Source organism: Micropterus salmoides, unplaced genomic scaffold, assembly GCF_014851395.1.
Source record: "Micropterus salmoides isolate LMB-PRFRI ecotype aquatic unplaced genomic scaffold, ASM1485139v1 Ms_hic_scaffold_21, whole genome shotgun sequence".
In the NCBI taxonomy this organism is placed as follows: domain Eukaryota; kingdom Metazoa; phylum Chordata; class Actinopteri; order Centrarchiformes; family Centrarchidae; genus Micropterus; species Micropterus salmoides.
This window is the reverse complement of record NW_024041262.1, coordinates 23,309,241-23,331,291: the sequence shown is the minus strand read 5'-3', so window position 1 is coordinate 23,331,291 and position 22,051 is coordinate 23,309,241. Positions and strand designations below refer to the sequence as shown.

Here is a 22,051-nt window from a genome sequence, read left to right as displayed (position 1 = left end):
TAAAGTTACACATTATACATCCATTTTTATTCATTTGACAGATGGAAACATTTGTGATGGGCTTTTTCACAAGTTGCTGACATAGATCCAAAAAAAGAAGCAGTAGATTAATCAATAGTGAAAATAAAGCTTTAGTTGCAGCAAACAAAATCTGATAATCCATTTGTTTTCTCTGAAGATACAGTTTAATAACAGGATCTGATGTGGCTGTATGCTAATGAAATGCCCCTGATGATAAATGGCACTGCAGGAAAAGTCACTGCAGCTCAGAGAGGACAGAGCTGCATGACCAGTTGAAGACCATGTCAAATGTCCCCCTATAGCCTAAATATATAGAGCAGATCCATTCCCAGCCGCCAAGGACAGCTGGAAGCATTTTGTCTTCATTTGTTGCAGTTTATGAATCTCCCATCTGGGGCTCAGTCTAGACTCTGCTTCTGGGTTTCAGTGACTGGACAGTGGGGGTAGAAAAAGACTCTATTCTTCCCACCTCCCAGAAGTAAAACACACACATACACACAGAAACACACATCTACTCCATCACGTTTGCAGGGCTGTTTGTCAGAGCGTCTCTCTGAGGAATCAGCCGCTCCAGAAGTCAACTGCAGATATACAGAGCTTCAATTCTTCATAATAATTCTGGGACATTCAGGATCAGTTTCAGCATCTTAGTTCCTCACATATTGCTGAATGTGTTCACAGTGAAAAACTTACAAGGACAAAGTCTTTTCAAGGATAATCCCATGAAAAGACCAAAACCAGCAATGTGTTTGTCCGTCTCTGAATACTTTCCAACTTTGCCAGCCTGTCCAAGCCCATTGGTTGCTATTGAGGGTGTAAATCTTTAAAAAACACCTCAAAAATACATAGTTGGTTCAAACATTTCTGAAAACAGCTGGGCACTATAGTTTTTAGCAAACATAACTCAAATAGGAGGACAACACACGCTTGTTTTGGAGTATTTGCAGCTGCGGATTAACACACATTTGTTGATGCAGTGAGTATTAACAGCAGTAGGATGTGTATTGTCTTGCTAATCACTCTAAGGTGCCGTTTTGTTTTACTGTTTTTGTTTTATTTGCCCTACCTATCATTTGCAAGTGACGTATTCTAAAGGTGTTAAGTACATGTAAGAACAAATCTAGCACCAAACCATCTGACTATAGTGAACAGCTATTGTCGACCGAATGAGTAGCCTTCAGCATTGGAGCTCCTGACTGAGAATAAAGGCGGCAACAGGATAATACTTGGGGAGGCTGAACAGAAAGGCTCCTTTATGGCAGCAAACATATTGCTGAATGATGTGAACACACAGCAACAAACACAATGACTTAGTACAAAGGCGATAGAAGCAAATTCTGATAAAATATTTGGTGAAGCTGCTTATACGCCACTTTGCTCTTATCTCATGATGTCAAGATGCACAGGATAAATGAACCCCGATTAACTGACGTCTCCCTCGTAAACAGGCAGACTAGTCGGGTGTGTGTAGAGGTGTGTGTGGTTATTCTGTAGCAGCCTGACATCATTTACACGTGGTTTAATGAAGGTAAACAGAGAGAACAGCCGACCTTAATGGCGCTGCGCTCTCACATGGCACTTCAGAGGTTTCACATTTATCAATGTGTGTGTCTGGCTGCCTTCAGGTGGCTGCAGGGATTTAATGAAGCTTTTCATACAGTATAAAGGAGCTGTGGACAACAGATACTCTAAGAATTACCTTTTTACCAAATAGATAAATGCAGATTGATTTGCTTACATTCATGCTTTAACAATATTAAAAGTTATCTTTGATGCAGAGTGAAATGCATCTACTGACTTTAGAGTGTTTGTCTAATAATGGTTTATTTACATTCTAAACATAATTTTTTTTAACCCTGTACGCAGGATAAGCAGTTGACGATGGATGGATGGACATTATTTTGTTATTTCTGCACATTTCTATTCGCAGCACAACTCCTGAGAAACACATTCACCAAAATACCAACAACTCACTTCATCTGAATAAACAACTTTGCTCCTCCCCTCTCACCTTTGCACCGAACTCTCAACTCTCCCAGATCTGCCCAAATAGGAATGTATTATACAGGAAATTATTATTATTTTTTATTTTATTTAATCATATTTCATTTAGATTTGTCATTACTTGTTGTTTTTTTTCCCCAGGGTCTTTGCTTTCATTCTCTGCACGGTCTTTGAACAGGATGATGCATCTGCTGGCAATTTCATGACACCTTATTAACCTTATGTACTGAGCTTGTATGGGCTTAGTTTTGTACTTTCTTTCTAAACGTAACAGTCTGAACTGCATACGACTGTCACTAAGCAAAACATCAATTATATTTCCTGAAAGAATCAGATGTGTGCAGTGGTTAAGGTCTGCAACCAAGCTAGATGTACGTCTACAGGAGTCTAAGCTACAGTGTGTGTGTGTCCATGGTAATGAAGGAAAATGTCACCCAACAGTGAGGCTCACTGACGTGTCTTTAATATTTTTTCGACAAATGGTGGAGCTCTGTAGCACAGAGGAAGAAGATACATCAGGCTTTGGATGCACAGGATCATCTTGGCTTTGTTTCTCATTAAATTGACAACATAGAACATCAGCATCCTTCAAGTAGAGGATAAACAGTCCTATTGCAGGAAGCCGGACACACACACAGATGCCTTGATGGCCTGCGTGAGAGCTGTGATAACAGAATGGTTAGTGCTAACAATGTTTGGGTTCCCATCAGTTACTGTTGGAAGATTGAGGTGTCCAGCCCTCTTTCATTTGTCATGTTGTTAAAGGTGCTGAGAAAACAGCGTTAGTGACCAGAGCGGTCTTGAATTACAGTTTTTTTTTCTTCCTTCCCACGTCTGTTCTTCCTACGTTCTCCCACTCTTTGCTCCCTCTCACTATCCCATGGCTACTGTCTCCGTCCTTTTTTTTCTTCCATCATTTGCTCAGTTCCTGGTTGCCTTTTTGTTTCAGAAGAAGAACTAGCAGATTTTGCAGTCAGTGTAGCTGTAATGAAGAACTATATGGTGTATTTTCTGCTCATAATATCCAGCGCTGAAAGCCAAGAATACGCTTCGGAGGTGTGGTAGTGGGAGTGTTTGGGAGGGGAGAGTGCTGCCAATTACAAGGGCCTTTTAGCATTTGGATAGGAGTGAGTGTGATGATGGCGAGCATTAGCATTTTACAATCCTGCTGTGTCTCCATATAATGAGTGGTCGTCTGCTGCTAGCTGCTCCAATCTGTGAGGCTTTTTCTGTATGTTGGCTGCGGTGCAGATGGAGCGCTTTGCAGTGGCCTGGATCCTGTGTGATTAATGAAACGCAAATCTGTTGTAGAGGCGCGTCAAATGCTGAAATGCCTTCTCATTTTTTGTCATGCTGGTCACTCAGAAATGGTGCAATATGAGTGTGGGGATACAAGCTTCATTCTTGGCTGTCTGCTAACATTTAAATGCCAGTAATTGATTTTTCCCCGACGCCTGATAGCCCACAATGTTCTAAGTGTCCATCAGCAAGTGATATCACAGTTTATCTGCTCCAAGGGGTTGTAATCGAGCAGTACTGTTACTTAAATCACAAGCTCTTTTAAATGTTTGACTGTCTTCATGTGGTTAAAAAACAAACTCCTGCTTTAAAGGAAAAATCTACCTCGATTTTAAGCACCCGGATGCTTCTTCAGAACTACGTGTCAGGTGGTCTAATAACTTCGGAAACCCGACACTGGATTACGGGGGCCTGTGTCCAATTCATTGACACCCATTTCAGAATCACTTTTATTGGTCAGGTATGTGTAAATATATGAGGAATCTGACTCGGGTCTTGCATTACTCTCAGTGTACATAAACAGAACGAGCAGAAACAAACAGGACTAAAACATTTGGAGACAGCAAGACAATAGTGCAAAGAAAGCTGCGACAAATACTGTGGTGCAGGTATTTTTATGTACATTTGGCACTGTGATTGGTCGGCAGTGTGGAGGTGAGAAAGAAACCTCAGATTGATCTCTCAGAAATAATTGAGTAAAGGAAGAAAAATATAGAGCTGTCACTTTTTCTGTGAACAACAAAGTCCAACACACTATAAATGTGTTCCAGGAGACACTGTGTGAAAATGTGCTACGTTATTCTCCTGCCTGTGTACTAGTTCTGATCGAGCACAACCGACCCTTATTTCCATAAAGTGGCCTTTAAAGTATTTCTCTGCAGTAACAACAGACATGTAATACGTATTGTTTCCTATGATCACTTGATTCTATTTTAACAAAGGTAATCAAAGATATTACTACTAGATTAAGACTTTTCTGTGAGGCTGTACTTGTTCACTGTTTTAGTTACATTTAGTATAGTTTGCCAATTAGAAATAAATCAATGGATAAATCACCAAATATCATGGTAATTCATCTGAAATTTGTTGAAATATTTCAGTCTGGGTCATATAGTGGTAGACCAGCCAGCCAATAGTCAGAGTGACATTGCCGTCTCCAGAGCCATGCTGCTAACACGGCTGGTAAATGTCCTAAAAGGATTTGGTTGCTTTGCTGGTTACTGGTGTCGTTTCCCAAATGGAGAACTGTCAGTTTTGTCCAGCAAGCCTCAATTTTTCTTCCAGTTGATTTTGCAGGAGGTGAAAATCAGCCTGCACCTCGGCAATGTTGCAGTCTCACATCTAGATGTGAGATCACAGCCGGAAAACAACCAGCTTCACTGTTGTCTTGCAGGACAGTCATCTGTTTCATTTCTGCCTCTGCCTCAATTATTTATCTTACCTCTTTCATTTGATTCAGCTCCTCGTCTGTCTACTCAAATTCTGACAATCAAAGTGAAATAACTCCACTCTATAACCTGCCATTGCTCTTATTTTCTTGAATCTCCCCAGGAAACAATAACATAATCATACTGTTATCTTTTCACATTTGATACCACTTTTCTAGTGTACACTGACGCGAACATGAACAAACCAATAGAGTGATGTAGCCAACTAGATGGCTATGCTGATTGGATGATTAACTTCACGTGGCTTTTCATTGAGTGACATAAATAATACAATTGAGTTGTGAGTACTTGAAGAGCGTTATTATATTTTAATTAGGTTATCTTTTGGCTTCTTTTTATTATATTAACCACATAAACCTGTGTAGTGTCTTTAATGCAAAATTGTGTTTTAATGCTGCAAATGGAGAAATTCTTAGGCTAGTTGAGGTCTGGCTAGTCACAGTGCGTTTAAAAATTGAAAATAAACATCGTAATTTAGATCGCGGATCGTGATTGCGATTAAATAGATTGTGATGTTATTTTTTGGGCCAGATTACCCACCTCTACCCCAAATCTTTTAATGATTGTGGTCAGAATTGGGGGACGGGCATTACAAACAATAATCATATTTGTCGGAACTATTCGACAATTCTTCTAAGATCCTCAAGAACCTTTAGTTGGGAGTGCACTGGTTTGTTTGCTAATTTAACGTGGCTCGTAGCTGGTAACGTAAAGCAGACCTTCCACACTTTGTTCTAGTGCTCTGCCAGCGTTGGAGAGAGTAGTAAAGTATGTAGCTGGTACCTAGCGGTCCGATCCTGTAAACAGGACCTGTGTTTCCTCTGCAGCAGCAAACACAACACATGACTCTAACACCATTAGACCGAACTGAACGTGCAACACAAGCATTTTATCGATGCCTGGTAGATTATTAACAGGTGTGTGTAAAAATAAAGACTTACAATTGCTATACATGTCAGAGGTCGCATGCCTCTGGAGCAACTAGGGGTTAAGTGTCTTGCTCAGGGACACAATGGTGGGTGTCTTACAGTGGGAATCAAACCCAGGTCCCCCACACCAAAGGCAAGCATCTTATCTATGCACCATCACCACCCCCATCCAATTAAAGTACCGATTCAACAGTTAGTGCTAAAAATAGTGCTCATCTCAGTTTTCATATTCAAAGTTATGTCTTCAAATCAGTGGGTGACACAGGAGTGAACTTTCACTCCAGCCTAATCCCACTCCCACAAAAATACTCCTGTCCCGTCCCAATCCCAGAAGAATGATTCCTTTCCTGTTAATAAGAAAAATTCCAAAATAGCGTTTATTCATTTTAGAAATCCATATTTATAAATAAAAACCGATCTATGATTACCGCCCTGTCTGCTTCCGTTGACTTTTTTCTCTTCCTGTCCCAGTCCCATGATAATTAGTGAAAATTACTCCCATCCCGCAGGAATGTACATCATATGTCATTTTGTCTAAAACCCCCAAATATTGAATTTATAACAATATTAAACGGGGAAAAACAGCACATTTTGCTTCTGTACATTCTTGACCTGCTGTATATAGAGAAAGACAGTTGGGAGTGAAGGACAGATTGACAGAAAGAGGACATCCTGTCTTGATCCACTTGTCACACCAAGGAGTTTATTTTTAAAGCCCCATCGATCAATGAGGGCCATTGTTTGTCTCTGTAGGACTCTCAAGTTCACCCACAAAGATCAGCAGTGGAGGCAATCAACATGATCTTTTAATTTGATTGTCCTTAACATCATTTGTCAGAGATAGAACAGCGGTCAAGATGTTGGCTGCAGAAAGCCTCCCCGCTTTTTAAAGCCTCATCCACATCTGCCTCAGGAGTGCTGACGCTGCTGTAACCTGTAAGCTGGCTCGGTGGTGCTTGGTGCAGTCTGCAGAGATCGGCTGGGGCTGATAGCTGCCTGTCATTTTCACCTGTTTCACCTCATCCACTTGCGCACACACGAAGAAAACTGAGTGCCAAACTGTTGACTTTAGCACTTTGTTAAGCCAGACGCAGGCTTCCAGGAACAGATGATGTCAGAGGTACGTCAATGTCAAACATCTCTAAACTCTTCGAGGTACTAATATGAGTAGACATAAGCTGCTTTCGCTGTGAGTTGGATCCTTTTTCTGTCTTCTTATAAGACCTGACTGGCTGATATTGTTACTCAGAGTCAGACATGATCCTCAGATGTGCTCAACACTCGAGGATGCAGAACGTTGCGTACCATACTTTTCAACATCACAATTCAATGTTTGGCAGTTTCTTTTAAAAAATACTTAAAATAGTTGACCTTGTGCACAAAGCCAGGTCTATAAAGATATGATTTTCCATGTTCATCGCACTAAAACTTTGTTTTGAGGGGTTGTTGTGTTTACAAGTCTTCTCCTCTGACTCTCTGAAGGCCTATTTGGAAGAGAGGAGGAGAAAGTTGTAGCTGTGAAGGCAACGGGTTGTCACTGGATAATAAATCTGAGAGCGACCTGGTATCTCATGGCCGGTCACCCTGACATTAGACTTTACAGAGATAGACAGATAAACAGGCAAAGCATCTGACTGATCAACTGGCAGCTCAGAGAGATACACCAACTTAATGTGTCAGTCCACTGTGTGTGTTTGTGTTGAAAGGAAGTGCCAGTGCTTTACAACCTGGTGCTTATTGTCATATATTTGACTAGTGTATTGAAATTTGAGACATAAGCACTGCTGTTTTTATGGCTTTTCAACTGGGCCAAAGAAAAACAAGACCCATCATTATAAAAAATGATTTTGCCCTCTGATAAAAAAAGGCACTTAATGACATAAAATTGTCATTTAAAGACAAAATACTGTAGAAGATCCTTGTAAGCAGCTTTTTTAGCAACACGATCAATCTTTCATCAAAGCTAAAGGGACAAAAACTTGAAAGTTTACCAGGCAGATATGACAGTATGTAACGATGATATCCGTAAAGAGCGTCTCCTCTTGTCTGGTTTCTGCTATACAGGGAAACATTTAACATGGTACTCTCTGTAGAATCTCACTTAGTGGGGATGGGATGCTCAAAATGGCATTTATGTAGCTCCATTCTGTAATGTAGGGCAATAACACAGGCGTGCTTCTGCACTTAGTGCAGCTTTAACTGTAACTTTTACTTGGATTTGGTCATAAACACAACATTCTGTGTAAAAATCTTCAGTAAATCAGGGATTGGCGGTAGTTTCCTATACTTGAAACCACCGCTACAGTTGTTTGAGTACATGAGTGTGGATGTTGAGTCAAAGTAAACGTTCATGTGAAGAGAAAATGAGAGTGAAAATGTGTTTTTGTCCATTTGAGGCTTCCATGCTTCTCTTTAATATTTCAGTGGAGTGAGAAAGAGCTTTTTTCTGCTCTTTCTCTCTGATGTTTTCAGACCCTATGAGAGGTTTTTGGTAAATCATAACTCAAACATGTGTCACTCATTTTGTCTCTCTTAAATAAAATTTTCTCCAGTTTAATGCATCTACTACAGCAGCATTACATGCTCTATTTCAAAACTGGCACAAAATATTACTGACATTACCGCATTTACCAAATATAGATGTTACACAACATGGCCAAAAGTAAGTGGACACCTGAACTTTATAGCTGCATGTGATAGTTTAATGCTTCATTCGAAAAACATTGAGGTGCAACATCTCACAGTTGGTGATCCAGTTCATCCCAAAGGTGTTGGATGGGGTGGAGGTCAGGGCTTTCTGCAGACCAATCACATTCTTCTTCAAAACCTTTTTCTTTATTGGAGCTGTCTCTGTACACGTGGGCATCGTCATGCTGAAACAGGAAAGGGACGAACACAAACTTTTGCCAAAGAAATTGGAAGAACGCTGTTGTTTAAAATATCATTGCGTGCTGCACCATTAAGATCTCCCTTAAGTGGAGCTGGGGCCAGCCCCTGACTTAAAGTACACAAAGTACTGTTACTGTATTTGTCCATATCCTTTTTTCCACATAGCGTTGTTATGTCAGTCTTTAGAGGTGTTCGGTTTTTAGTAGAACCCGACCGATGTGGGATTTTTCAGAACAATACAGATTTTGATTTTAAACCCTGATATTCTGATATATCGGCCCATATCCTTTTTTAAACTTCTTTTCAGAAAACATAAATATTATCCCGAACATTTGTTATGTTTAGTTAACCTCACCAAGATAACATGACATTATGCAGATAAACTTTGTTTTATTGTTATAAATAGTACTTTGGACAAAAGAACAGCTGATTATGTCAGCTGATTGTTCGGTTTTGTGTTGGATTTGAGGGTGTGCTGCCAAAAGGTCAAACTATGCAATAACAACACTCATAACATGATTGAAGGATCTTCTGTCTCTCCCGTTTCTTTTTTAATTGTCATTTATCGGCTGATACCGATTATCTGCATTAGCTCATATCGGCCAATAATATCAGGACGCTGATTAATCGGTCTGGCTCTAGTTTTTACTTTGTTTATTTGTCTGTGAGGAACTTTATTAAGAACACCACACAGCATTAAAAACACCTCAGGACAATTAAAGAAGAAAAACATCAAAACATGGTAATAAAACAACATGAGTTTTAAAAGTTTTCATATTTTCTACGACGTTAGCAGTCATGAAGTTCACATTTGAGACTTCACAAACTGTACATATCTGGATTTTGTATGATCAATAATGCTAGGCAATCGCAGGAAGCAGAGAGAATTAGGTAAATCTATCTCTCTAATCTAAGTAAATAAATAAATACATTTAGTGTACACTTTAGTCGTAGTTTATCTTTATCGATCTGCTTGGCTTTAAATTTCTGAGACACTTTGCCCACCAAAAGCTGATATAAAACCTTTAAAATAGTAGGTTTTTTTTTTTATTTAATCAGGTGGTCTCATTGAGATTCAGATCTCTTTTCCTAGAAAGGCCTTAGGACGAGAAACATTCATTGAGGTACAAAGTCAGCAATCAGAAACAACACAACTACACAATAAACAAAATAATTAAAAAAGTTATAAGAACATTAAAAAACATCAGATAATAAAGCTTTAAAATATCCAAGGGGAATGTAACACTGTAGTGTGAGAGCAGTTTGCAGTTCAATCCATTTTAAAGGTGCATAGTACCTGAAACCTGGCATGGCTCTATATCAGGTGAATTTATTTATATTTAATATGTTTTCGATTTCTGTTTCCAGTGGATGTCTTTTTATTTCCCACTGAAGTGTTTGGGAGGAGGGGTTCACACACGCTTGAGATGTTGCCAATCAGACCGCGTGTCCAGTTTTCATCCACTCACATCTGCCACTTTTATTTTGAACTGTGTCCCACATGGGGGGGGGGGTCCAGTTTCATGCCCCGCCTCTCTTGCATGCTCCCCTCCTCACCGCACCTCCATTACCCGCACTAACTACTCCACACTGACTCAGCATGTATGTGAAAGGCAGATGGGAAGGGAAAAGGGGGCAGGGCTAGGTGATGTGAGCGTGCGAGTAGGTTGAGTGTGAGCATTGCTGCTGGGGAGAAGGAGGGGAGGCTGGCTGTGCTGGTCGGACAGGTCTGCTCTGCTCTGCTGGGGAGAAGGAGGGAAGATGAGAGGGAAGGAAAAAGCAATAACAGAAAGGATGAGACAAGATAAACCATGTGGGAGGTGTAAATCCTGCATGGATGAAGCGGCTGTGAGAGGAGGAGAGGTGAGCGTGAGATTGAGATGGTAGGAGGGGAGGAAAGATTTTGTGTTTGTGTCTGTAGTACAAATGTAGCTGTCTCTGGTTTCTGCTGACAGCTCGGGGTCGATGAAGATAAACGTCCAACCGAGGTAGCTGACAGCTTTGCGCAACGATACAGATGATCCAGATGTGCATGCCATGTAGTAAGACTTATAAAGGAATAACTAATGGACTGAAAAGATTAGGACTCTAAAGTATATACTGTTTGTGTGGGTGTGTGAGATTGTGAGTGTGATTGTGAATGAAAGAACATGTGTGACACGAGGGACTGCATATTTTTGCACGATCATAGATGTGTGTCAGCATGTCTGTACATGCAATGCCTCCACTGTTTGAGACGCCTGTCTTGTGACCAACTTATTCCAAATAGCACAATCAATTATCATTATTGAATTTCAGCAAACATACAGCGATGTAGTGGTCTTATTATGTTATTTTTCTGTGGTCCAAATGAATGACTCTGAGCTGTAATATAAAACTAACAATTGTTTTCATCAGGAGTTTTGTTTTACGCATTCGAAGAGTTTAAACAGTGGAACACAATTCATTGCCTCAAACTGTTTGATGATTTTAAATGTGCTTTTGCATTCATTTGTGACATAATTTACATATTTTGATGTCAGAAAATCTTTTCATTAGTATTGTGACAGCAATTTCTACCATATCACCATCATTTTAAATTAATTTATATAACAAAATTGCCTAAAGCCAATGCAAATTAATGCGCGTGTTTCCATCCACTACTGTGGCACTAATATTGGGAGTTTGTTTGGTGCCATTCCCCCAGTTAAGTAACATTAAACCATTGCAGAAGAAGAGGGCCAACCATAGAAATAGATAGAAATGTTGTATTTATATTTATTCAATGTATTAATTTGAGGAAAGTTGCAGTTTCCTCATCGGTGCAGATCTGATGTTTTTTATCCAACAGCAATTTTCATCCCTTTTGTGACAAGTCAAATATAAGTCAAAACATGCTGCCAGAACGTCATGATTGTTTAGCTTTGTCTGTTTCCATTGCCAAGCCAACTTTTTAAATTCTCTTGTTTCTATTGAGTTGAGATGGAAACATAGTGAGTGTAGTGTGAATATGGATAAAGTGGTAATAAGGTCATCAGACGCACTGTGGTTGCTTGTGCTTAATTGTTTATAAAGTAAAATAAATTGATTTAAAATCAAGCGCACCATCAAACCTTCAACACCCAGGGAGGTGACCACAATGACAAAACAAGACTCTCATCTGTCAATACATTTATTATATGTTCATTTACACGTATATATTCATGGTAGTAGCGGTCAGAGTGCTGGCGCCCTCTTCGGCTGTGTGTGTTTTTGTGTGTGTGTTAATATGTTTAGATTTGATTTTGCAGTGACCTCATCCCCACATAATGTCCTTTTGGTGTAGTCAATTCATTGATCAGTCGATTAACAGTGAAGTGCACCAATCCCTCTTGCAGCAAAGCACCTCCATGCTTCAGGGTCGGGATGGTGTTCTCTGGCTTGCAGCCAAACATAACGATGGTAATTACGGCAAAACAGTTAAATTTTTGTCTCACCAGACCAGAGGACATTTCTCCAAAAAGCAGGATCTTTGTCCCCATGTGCAGTTTCAAACCACAGTCTGAATTTTTTAATGGCGGTTTTCCTTACTGAGCGGCCTTTCAGGTTATCCCGATATACGACTCATTGTACTGTGGATATAGGTGCTTTAGTACCTTTGCTGTTGTTCTGGAATTGATTTGCACTTTTCGTACCAAAGTATGTTCATCTCTAGGAGACAGAACTCGTCTCATTCCTGAGCAGTATGGCAACTACACGGTCCCGTGGTGTTTATATTTGCGCACTATTGTTTATACAGTGGTGGCACCATCAGGCGTTTGGAAATTGCTCCAAAAAATTAACCAGACTCGTGGAGTTCCAAAATAGATTTTTTGAGGAATTTCCCCATAATGTCAAGCAGTGTACCTGTTGATGTACAGTATTTTAAGGCCTACTTTACCTTGAAACACATCTACAGGTGCACCTTTAGTGTTGTCTCAAACAACGTCAACTAGCCTATTAGAAGCTTCTAAAACCATGACATTATTTTGTGAAAGCTTTTTTAAAGGCACAGACAACTTAGTCTAAGTAAACTTCTGTCCAACCGGACGTGTGATATAGTGAATTGTAAGAGAAATAATCTGTCTGTAAACAAATTTTACTTTTGTTTATGCAAAAAGTAGATGTCCTAACAGACTTGCCAACACCATAGTGTGGTTAAAAATGTAGTTTTAATGACTTTAACCTAAGTGTACAACACATCTTTTGACCATCTTGAACATGTAGATTGTAACATAAAAGATAGAACTTTATTTATCTTGAGGGAAAAACCACTCGGTAGCCGGTGTATTAGAGACGAAACGTTTTGTCACTGAGCTGTGTTTGGTGCTCTGAAACAAAGAGCCGATGTTCAGGATCAGTCAATTAATCAAATAATTAATGTTTGACACACTAATCAATAATGAAAACAACAGTTGCAACGACGTGAATATAGTTACCAGTTTGGGGCCCCATGACAACCACCGCTGTGGCTGCTGACGAGTCTCTTGGCAATATGATGAAAAAAACAGTTAGTCATCTTGTTCCGTAGCTTTGCTACCTTTGGTTTATCCAGGAAACTCTGTCTGCTGTGGCTTTAGGTGGCAGAAAATGGCCTATTTTGTCTGCATCAGTGTCACTGGGCTGCTGTCCTCTCTAAGGTCTGCTACACTGACCCATTCAGCAGAACATGACCCTGCAGAAGAGACAAGGTCTGTTGGGTTGCTTTGAAATGTGAGTCATTTTCTGTGAGATGTTAAAGATGCTGCTGGTTGGGAATCACAATCTGGGAATATATTTCTGGAAAACCATTTATTCAGGGTTTTTCCTGCAGGGCTCAGACAATAAATACTGACAGCCGCTGATTCTAGTTGAGCTTGTTGCAGATTTCAATATGTTGTTTACACTCTCACAAGTTATAACTATAGAGGACGTAGCTTCATCTATCACTTACTTATTGTAAACATTGATATGCATGTGCACACATCCAGGGCAGCTGGAAGGATATGTTCCCGATGGCATGAAATGTAGTGAGTGGAGAAGCTATCAAGGTCATGGCCAATGTGGTGCTGATTGAATTGTCTCCCCCTTATTTTCTCCACCAATAAGCTTCTCTGCATCTTTCTTCTCTCACACACACATACACACTTTTTGTGCCTCTGCATGACTCACAGGAACCATCTCTTTTGTCTGAATGTGTCTTTGAAGGCAGTGGCAAACAGGAAAGCTGGAGAGCGAGGCGGCCTCGTATCACATGCAAACAAAGTCATCTCTCTGAGACAGCTTTAACACTTCTCTCCTCTTTAATTTCAGTTCATCCTCTTTAGGTCGCCGCTTTGTTAATTATGATTCGGTGCAGTACGAGGGGAAGTTTCTCAAGCGTGAGCGGTGTATTTTGGGTGTGACAGTGAGCCCTCTGGCTATATCTTGGGAATTTGCATACTGTGCCAGATACAGTATAGTGTAACCTAATATTATATGTAGGGAAATCAGTAGTGGCTTCGATCAGTGTGAGCAGACGATTAGGTCCATGAATCTCCATTTATAAACCATTAACTTCACCCAAATCTCCCCAGGCTTTAAAGTGTTTCTACCCAAACACTGCAACCTGTCATGTTGCTAAAATCATAGCTGCTAGTGCACAGCGCCAGCAACACGCAAACAGAGAGCTAATATTAGCATGAGCCCCCACCAACACCCCCATTATATGCACAGAGCTAATATTAGAGCTTCACATGCTGGCTGGGGTTTAATTACCTGTGTGATTTGACTTGTAAATGCCCAGCCAATGGCCCGATGGAGCTTATCCATAAATGTGCATGTGTGTGTGTGTTAGCAATGTGACCCAGAAGGACAACAAGAGGATGAGTCATCAATACCGAGCAGCTGTGCCTTTTTGTTTAGGGAGTTATGTCAAGAGGCGCTGCTTAAGCCTGTCAGAGTTTAAAATTGTGTCCTTGCACAGTTGCACCTCTCCTGTCAGGTCTGCTTTTGAAATGCAAGAACATCCCTCTATGGTTTGCCAAAAAGTGACCCATTCAGTCTGAGGTGAAATATCACCATGAGTAAAAAACTGTGACATTATAGCTCCCCTCGAAGGCCACTCAGGATATTTTATCACCAGCAGGCTGCAGTGAGACCGGCATGGTTCATATCTTTCCAAGTCTATCTTAAAACAATATTCACATGCCCACAGACCATTCCTTCTTTCCACACTGGCCAAAATCCACAGTTCTCATCTTAGCAGCCATCCATCATCTTCAGCTGCTTATCCGAGCATGGTCATGGGGTTGGGCCAGATGCAGCCTAACCCTAACCCAGATACCTTAAAACAAATATATTAAAAAATACATCTCAAAGTTTAGCTGCAGTTAATATGAGGCTTCAGCACTCAGAGTGAAAGTGGGAACCTTTCAACATTACAGTCTTTCTAGCACATATTTCCCTGACCCGGATGTTGCCTAAAGTCCCTCCAATGTTTCTCAAAAAGGTATGAATTCAATTTGAAATTAAACATTATATTTTCAATTATTGTTATAAATTATTGGATCATTAATATTGACGCTTTTACATGTAAACCAAATTTTAATGTTGTAGCTGGTCAAGGTTGAGAAACTCTTTACTAGTTCTGAGATTGAAAATTTGAGGTAGATCATGTTTTATATTTAAAATCTTAATCTGCAAAGCAACTACTAACTAAATTTAGAACAAATGTAAAAAATAATTGTTAAAAAATCATAAAATTTTACTACTGAAATAAAAGTACCTAAAGATTGTTCTTACATAAAGTACCAGAGTTAATGTACATTCCACTACTTTTGCACTTATTTAAATACTAACAACTACATACGTAGTACGCCGTTGGAGTTCAGAGAATATTCCTTGTTGCTTAATGTACAGGTTTAGCTCACTCGTGTGATCATAAGTGATACTGTAAATCAACCAGAGCATGGCAGGTGGCGAGTATAATGGTCTGTTTGTATTGTTATTCCTGGCACAGCAGCAATATCCCACCAGAACTGGTGCCAAGCTGTCCTGGGCTCTCAGGTGTTAAATGCCAGACCCTGGCATTTAAGAGTATTGTATGTATCCAAATAGACAACAAACACTTACAGGAACATATACAGTGTTATATCCAGTTTCCCCCTTATATATTAAGGAACGTTGAGGTTGGAAACGTCACTTTATCCAGTATCAAACGTGTAAAGTCAAGATCATTAGCGTTAGCTGTATCAGGGGCGTCATTGTAGGAGGGAGAGCATGACTCATTGAACACGGTGCGCTCCTTCAGCTGAAGCTCCTTTCTCCCTCGCATCAAACCTCCTTACTGCAGGTGTTGCATTCTGCTGTGTCGTTCTGTACTTTTTAGTGAAGCTAAGCCAAACTGTGGAGCGTCTGCTGTCATGGTCCAGGAATGGAAACAGAAGGACTCTCTTTTTCATGCTTTGTTGACGTAACAAATGACATGACGTTAGGACACTTTTATGGACTGTAAAATGCTCGCTGAAGTTCAATTGGGACAAAACACTGAAGAACGCAAAAAGTTAGGATCCGATAAGCAGAATCCAACTTGAAACCATTTCTCGACACCAAACCCTATTTAGGAGAATATCAACTTAAAATATTACCCCACAAAACAAAATTTGCAGTGTAATTTTGTGTATTCTGCCCTGGGTCATGGCTGCAGGTATTCCTTTTAGCCTCAACAAAACAAAAAAACCCAACACCACCAAACCGCTGCTCTTTAAGATTATTGCTTAGTAAAATGCAACACACACATTAATGCAGCAGAAAGATTAATCCAGAAACATCAGATGTAAGAGTGAAACACTGACAGGGAACCGCTTTTATTTTAGATACTTTAATTAAATAAATGTTGCTGATAAAACTAACATACTTTTACTTAAGTAGATGATCTGAATCATCCACCACTGCAACTCAGATCTTCTCTCATCTGGACTGTGGCGGCAAGGCAGTAAGAGAACAACTTAAGAGACTCTCTTTGGTAAGAAACCAAACACCCCCACATTCCCAGTAGAAATTATGTCCATGGAAATTATTTTATACACATTTCCATGTCCCTGATATTTGGTGTCTTTGGGATCTGGCATCTCCACTAGAATTTAAACTACCCGCATGGCTTGATACCACAAGGGTTAAAAGTGGGATAATTATTGTGATTTAGCTGAACTGAGGGTTTTGTTACATCTGCAGTTGTGTGCTTCTAACATGGACCTTCCTGTAACTCTGCACTCCCATCCCATATGGCTGACTGCCAGCAAAGCTCTCTCCTTCACATACATGACTCCCTCATCCTGCTTCGCATCGCTGCCTGTCTGTGTCTATCGCTCGTGCACTCTCTCTCTCTATCCCTGTCTCTCTCTCTCACCCATCTTCATCTCGCTTGCTCCCATCAACGTGTCTCAAGATGATGAATTCATGGGTGGATTCCTTCTAGAATCGATACCAGCCAACGTTGTCCAACAGACTTCCTCTCTTGGTGGCAACAAAGATGACTAATCATATCTAATGGTAGTCACTGGATCTATCCCTCGACCAGCGCTGTCACATTTATGATGTAGCCTGGAGTGTGTCCGTATTAACACTGCCAGGTCTCAGCTGGTTAAACCTCACCAACAATCTGTTTTAATACAGCCAAACTCAAGATATAGTTGTTTTCATTTACATGTTTTTTATTTCTTTGTCATCGGACAATGAATCAAGTAAGAAATAGTGATTTGATTGTGGCTTATAAATCTTGTACTTCCTGTGCTGCTGCAGTGAAGCATGGATCAAATAACTAATTTATGATTGCAATATTATCTGACAGCAACAGTTAATGACAGATTTGCTGTATGATCTTTTATATAGTGTGAGAGGTGACAGAAGGTTGTGTTCTTAAAGGATAATGTCAGTATTTTTAAACCTGGGCCCTTATTTTCTCATATTTTAGTGTCTTGATGGAACGCAGGTGGAAACGTGAGTCAGAGTTGGAGAGACAAGTTTGTTGTGTTGGAGTAACGTTACGCAATCATGTCTTGCAAGCAGCTCCTCTATGTACACAACAAACTCCTCTCCCTCGTATCCAACCAGCATTTCCTGCAACAACGAGAATTGACCTTGAGCGAGACTTCAATTTCCTCTTAAAACCAAAAGGTGTCACCGGGTGTTACTCTTAGGGATCCGTTCCACGATGTTGTCAGACCCCTGGTGTAACAGTGTGAGCCTGTCTGTGGCAATAATAAGCACTTTTTGTGGATGTAATTTTGATGGGCATAATTGCCCCACAGGAATACGTTGCAGCCGCTGCAGTCGTTCGCTGCTGCCGGCTGAAGCCATCTACTGCACGGATTCAAAACTTTTTGCACCTACTAGTCATTTCATCACTAAAATATGTAAAAAGGGTTTAAAAATACCAGAGTTATCCTTTAACTTTACCGTGTCACAGCCTCTAATCATTTTCCATGAGCTCAGTTTTCTTCGACCACACTAAAACACAAATATGGTGTTTTCGGACTTGTCCAGTTTAGAGTGTTACAGAAAAGCTCAGTTGTTGAATGGGACCCCTCAGTTGAGGCAGCAGGGGTGCCGACGCCCCACAAAAACAATGCATGGTCGTCCAGCAAAACATAACACGTAGATGACTCAGTACTGTGAATTTCTACAGTTTACTTTAAGATTGGCACAATGACAGATTAAATGACTTTGTATGTGCAGTGTTTTGGCATCTTAAACTGAAACTTAAACTGAAACTTCCGATAACTGAAGCAATACAACCACACCAACGCAGCCCCTTACATTTTTTAACACCCACTAACTTTACTGCCACACAGCTCCTGACTGTGAGCCTGCACCATTGTTTTCCAAGAGCTTTGTTTTTCTCGTCCACACTCAATGCAAGCCGTGTTTTCAGGTTTTTTCACATATGGACTGGTTTTGAAAAGCTCAGACAAAAGGGCCAAAACAGAGAGATTCATTTTCAGTTATAGCCAGATTAGTGCGGAAGTAGTGACAAAGATGACAAATCAAATCTACAATCTCTGTCACATGTATGATGTACCCAAGATGCCATGTCGTCTTCTTCACACCTTTATAGACAATGGGACTTCATGGAGCCACCAACAACTGGACAAAGGCCTCTTTTGTGAATGGTGTATCTGTGGGAACAGTAGCTCTGAGGCGTGAAAATGAGAGAAAGACGGAGTGTGATAAATGGTGGGGCTGTAAAAGTTGTGTGCTAATTATAACCAGAGAAAGGGAAACATTTTTATTGCATCATAAATTAAGGAACTTTGCAAATGCTGTTATCCACAATGAATTAAAAATGCCTAATCATACGGCCAGTAGTGAATGTAAAGTTCAGAAAGCCTAACAAATGTTGCTACGACTCCATGCTGAGAGGCTGGGTAAATTAATTAAGAGCCAAGAAAAGATTGGTGAGTTTGGTCTCTTTGAAGCGAGGGCAGAGACATCAGTTGGGGTCAAGGAGGGAAAGTTGCTCGCCTTGCGTGCCAAGTCCCTCACAAGTTCTTCTTTGTTCTGTCAACTTCAATTTTCACCACACACGTCGTCTCCCACAGCTACCATAAGGCAACTCCAATCTGTCGCTGCTGGCAGCAGTCTGGAGTTCACCATCAAGTGACTTTTTTTTTTTAAACAGAGGAGTTCTGTTGTCTGTGGCATTATTGGCGTTTTGCATGAACGATAAACAGAAGGATGACAATTGGAGGGAATTCAGCTTGGTTGAGTAACTGTCGAGGGATTTAGCTGAAGATAAAAAAGTGGCTCTAGCACAGGATTTAAACACAGAATAACAAAGACATTTCTGTGATAAGAGGTTGGTGTTTGGTGTATGATGTGGTTGAGCACCGCAGGGGTCCTGGCTCTGATGTTTGAGTAGTCAGTGAACTTTGGTTTGACAGATATGGGTTGAGAGAGCGAATTAAATTAGCTGACATTCATTTGAATACTTTTTGCACACAGGAAGTGCTCAGTATCATTGCTGCATCAATGCCACAGCGATTCCTTTAAAATAAAATCTGATCCGATAATCTGATTTTGCATGATTCATTTCAGCCTATTTATTCTCCAACAATCAGAAACTCAATAACTTTTAATAAAGTCATTTGTGACTGAATCCTGAGCGTTGAATTGTTTCATTCAGAAGTAAGATAAGCAGGTCTTATCAATGGTGAGTCAGAGAGCAAAGGAGGAAGTAAGGGTTAATTTCCCGCTTCCTCTCCCAGCAGGATGAGCTCATCTTCTCTCTGATACTATGAAACAGCTACTCACCTCACTACAGTACAATGTATATCCCACAGAAAATAATATGTACAAGAGATTTAAGGCACAGTACAGATCCTAGAGGACAGAAAAACATTGTTCTGATGTGGTCTGCTTTCAGCAGATTTAAGAAAGTAAAAAAAAAACAACAAATTATCTACTCGAGATCTTTGTCAGGGATTGTCAAGTAAACTCCTCAGAGCACAACAAGGACTGAAAGAGCTGGAGGAACAAATATCAACCATTGGTTTCACGATTGTTTGTGAAGAATTTAAATAAATTTAACATCATCATCATTAGCATAAACATTTTTAACACTTTCACCAAAGCTATTGGAACATACTCCCATTCTTCACAAACTGTTCAGGGAATATGAGGCAGTCCACGCAAAGTACTTAGTTAAAACAAGTATAATTTCTTAAACTAACTGCAAAGAAGATGCCACAGCATGGATGTAACCTGCAAAAAGGGAGAGACCAGACTGAATACATGTGCCAGCTTTTATAACCCATGGGCCAAGGTGAGCTGACGACCTCCCAAGTTAGCCAATTGCCCACTGAGGATGGCCAGGTCAACCTCCAAAACGTGGGAGGGGCGTCACACACAGCTATTGCAACATACAATAAAGTAGGTAGATATAAGTAAATGCCAACAACTTTTTGCTGAAAAATGTCTTTTTAATCTGTGGCGTTGTCGGGTCATGTGAACGCCTCAAAAATGTGGATGTGTGTTCCCTTTGTTGAGAAATTTATAGTAGGCTGTGACTTTTTACTTGTGTTTACTAAAGCAATAGTGACTGCAAGATGAGAGAGAAAAACAAAAATGGGTGGGCCACATGAGGTCAAAAGGGGACAAAGGGGCTGAAATAGTGAAACGGCACGTGACTCCTAATCATGTATTTGTGTTTGTGATACAAATGTACCTACAACATATGTTCCCCCTGAATGTTGTGTGGTTTATGGCCAAATCTGTCAATGTGTAAATATGTTATAACAGCCGCTTTTAGGCTCTTAGGTGACGAATATGCCTTTTAAAATGTGGCCCAGTGATCCATTTTTACATGTATTAAATTATGTCCCAGGTGGGCACTATATCTGGACCAATGTCTATCAACTCTGTGTTTTTAAGACCAATTTTGTACATCAATTTACGTTCGTGTCAGGCTCACTACTAGACATCTTCTTCAACATCTTACTTTCTATGGATATAGAGGCTCAACATTTAGCCGTCTTTATAAAACCACTTTGAGTGTTTGAATGAAAGGCTCATTTGTTAAGACCATGTCTGTAGACATTCAGAACAGATTCAAAATGAGCGTCCTTTCACTAGAGATCTCTTTCAAAAGAGATATTGCCAAGGGACAGTCATTCAATACGTTTACAGTTAAAACCACTTTATTGCACATTATCTGAAAGATGAAGAGTCTGAAGTCATAAAAGAAGCATTTACAGATAAATACAGATGAACCTAATTAATTTGTAATTTAGACCATCAAGGCTGTGTTCACAGTAACAGCATGCCTTTATAATGCACCAATTTTCTGTAACGAGGCAGGAGTTTGGTTTTAGGGTTATGGTTTAACCCTGCTGCAACAATCTGAAGCGAGGCGCTTTAGCATTGTTTTTGCCATTTGCCCCATTGCCCTCTTCTACAACTGTACCTTGGCTATCTACAGCAGGTTGTTCCTCTTTTGTTTTTGCAAAGAGAACGCTGTTACTCTGCTTAAAGACAAAAGGATTAAAGCACTGTTATTTATTGTCGTGTGAACCCATTAACATGTCAAACAGCCTCAGTTTGTGTGTACGTTATTTATGGGGCATCAGGGAACAGGCTGCCAGAAAATTTGATTCTACAGATTTCACTCCACTGTTTGAGATGCAGCTGTAGACGTTAATGGATAAGGCTGGCAATATGATATATTATTCACCTAATACCAAGTCAGTCCCACATACAGGTCTTGCTGCCATAAATACATACTATTGCATTAAATGTGTATTAATCTGGATCTAAAAATAGTTTCCAACAAATGCTCCACATACTTTTTTGAGTGAAGGTGTGTTCAGACAGAACGTCAAGAAAAAGATGCAACTGTTGTTGAGTGTTGTTGCATGTTTATTTACCCCAAGTAGGCAATTAACAGACTATGCAGATATTAGCTGTAGCTAGCTAGCAAAGTACACACAAACCAGTGTGTGTGTGATC

At 40.1% G+C, this 22,051-nt stretch overlaps 1 protein-coding gene across 3 annotated transcripts in view; it reads left to right on the top strand.

The window, feature by feature from the left end:
• LOC119915998 (PH and SEC7 domain-containing protein 1-like) overlaps positions 1 to 22,051 on the top strand; it is a 78,273-nt gene that overhangs the window by 854 nt on the left and 55,368 nt on the right. For 2 of the 3 annotated variants that reach the window (XM_038735824.1, XM_038735822.1), the window contains exon 1: positions 10,290 to 10,453. The exons of the other annotated variant lie outside the window; for it this stretch is intronic. The gene's annotated coding sequence lies outside the window, so the exon portion shown is untranslated. Of the gene's footprint in view, positions 1 to 10,289; positions 10,454 to 22,051 lie in introns of those variants that run through there. 3 annotated transcript variants of the gene reach the window in all.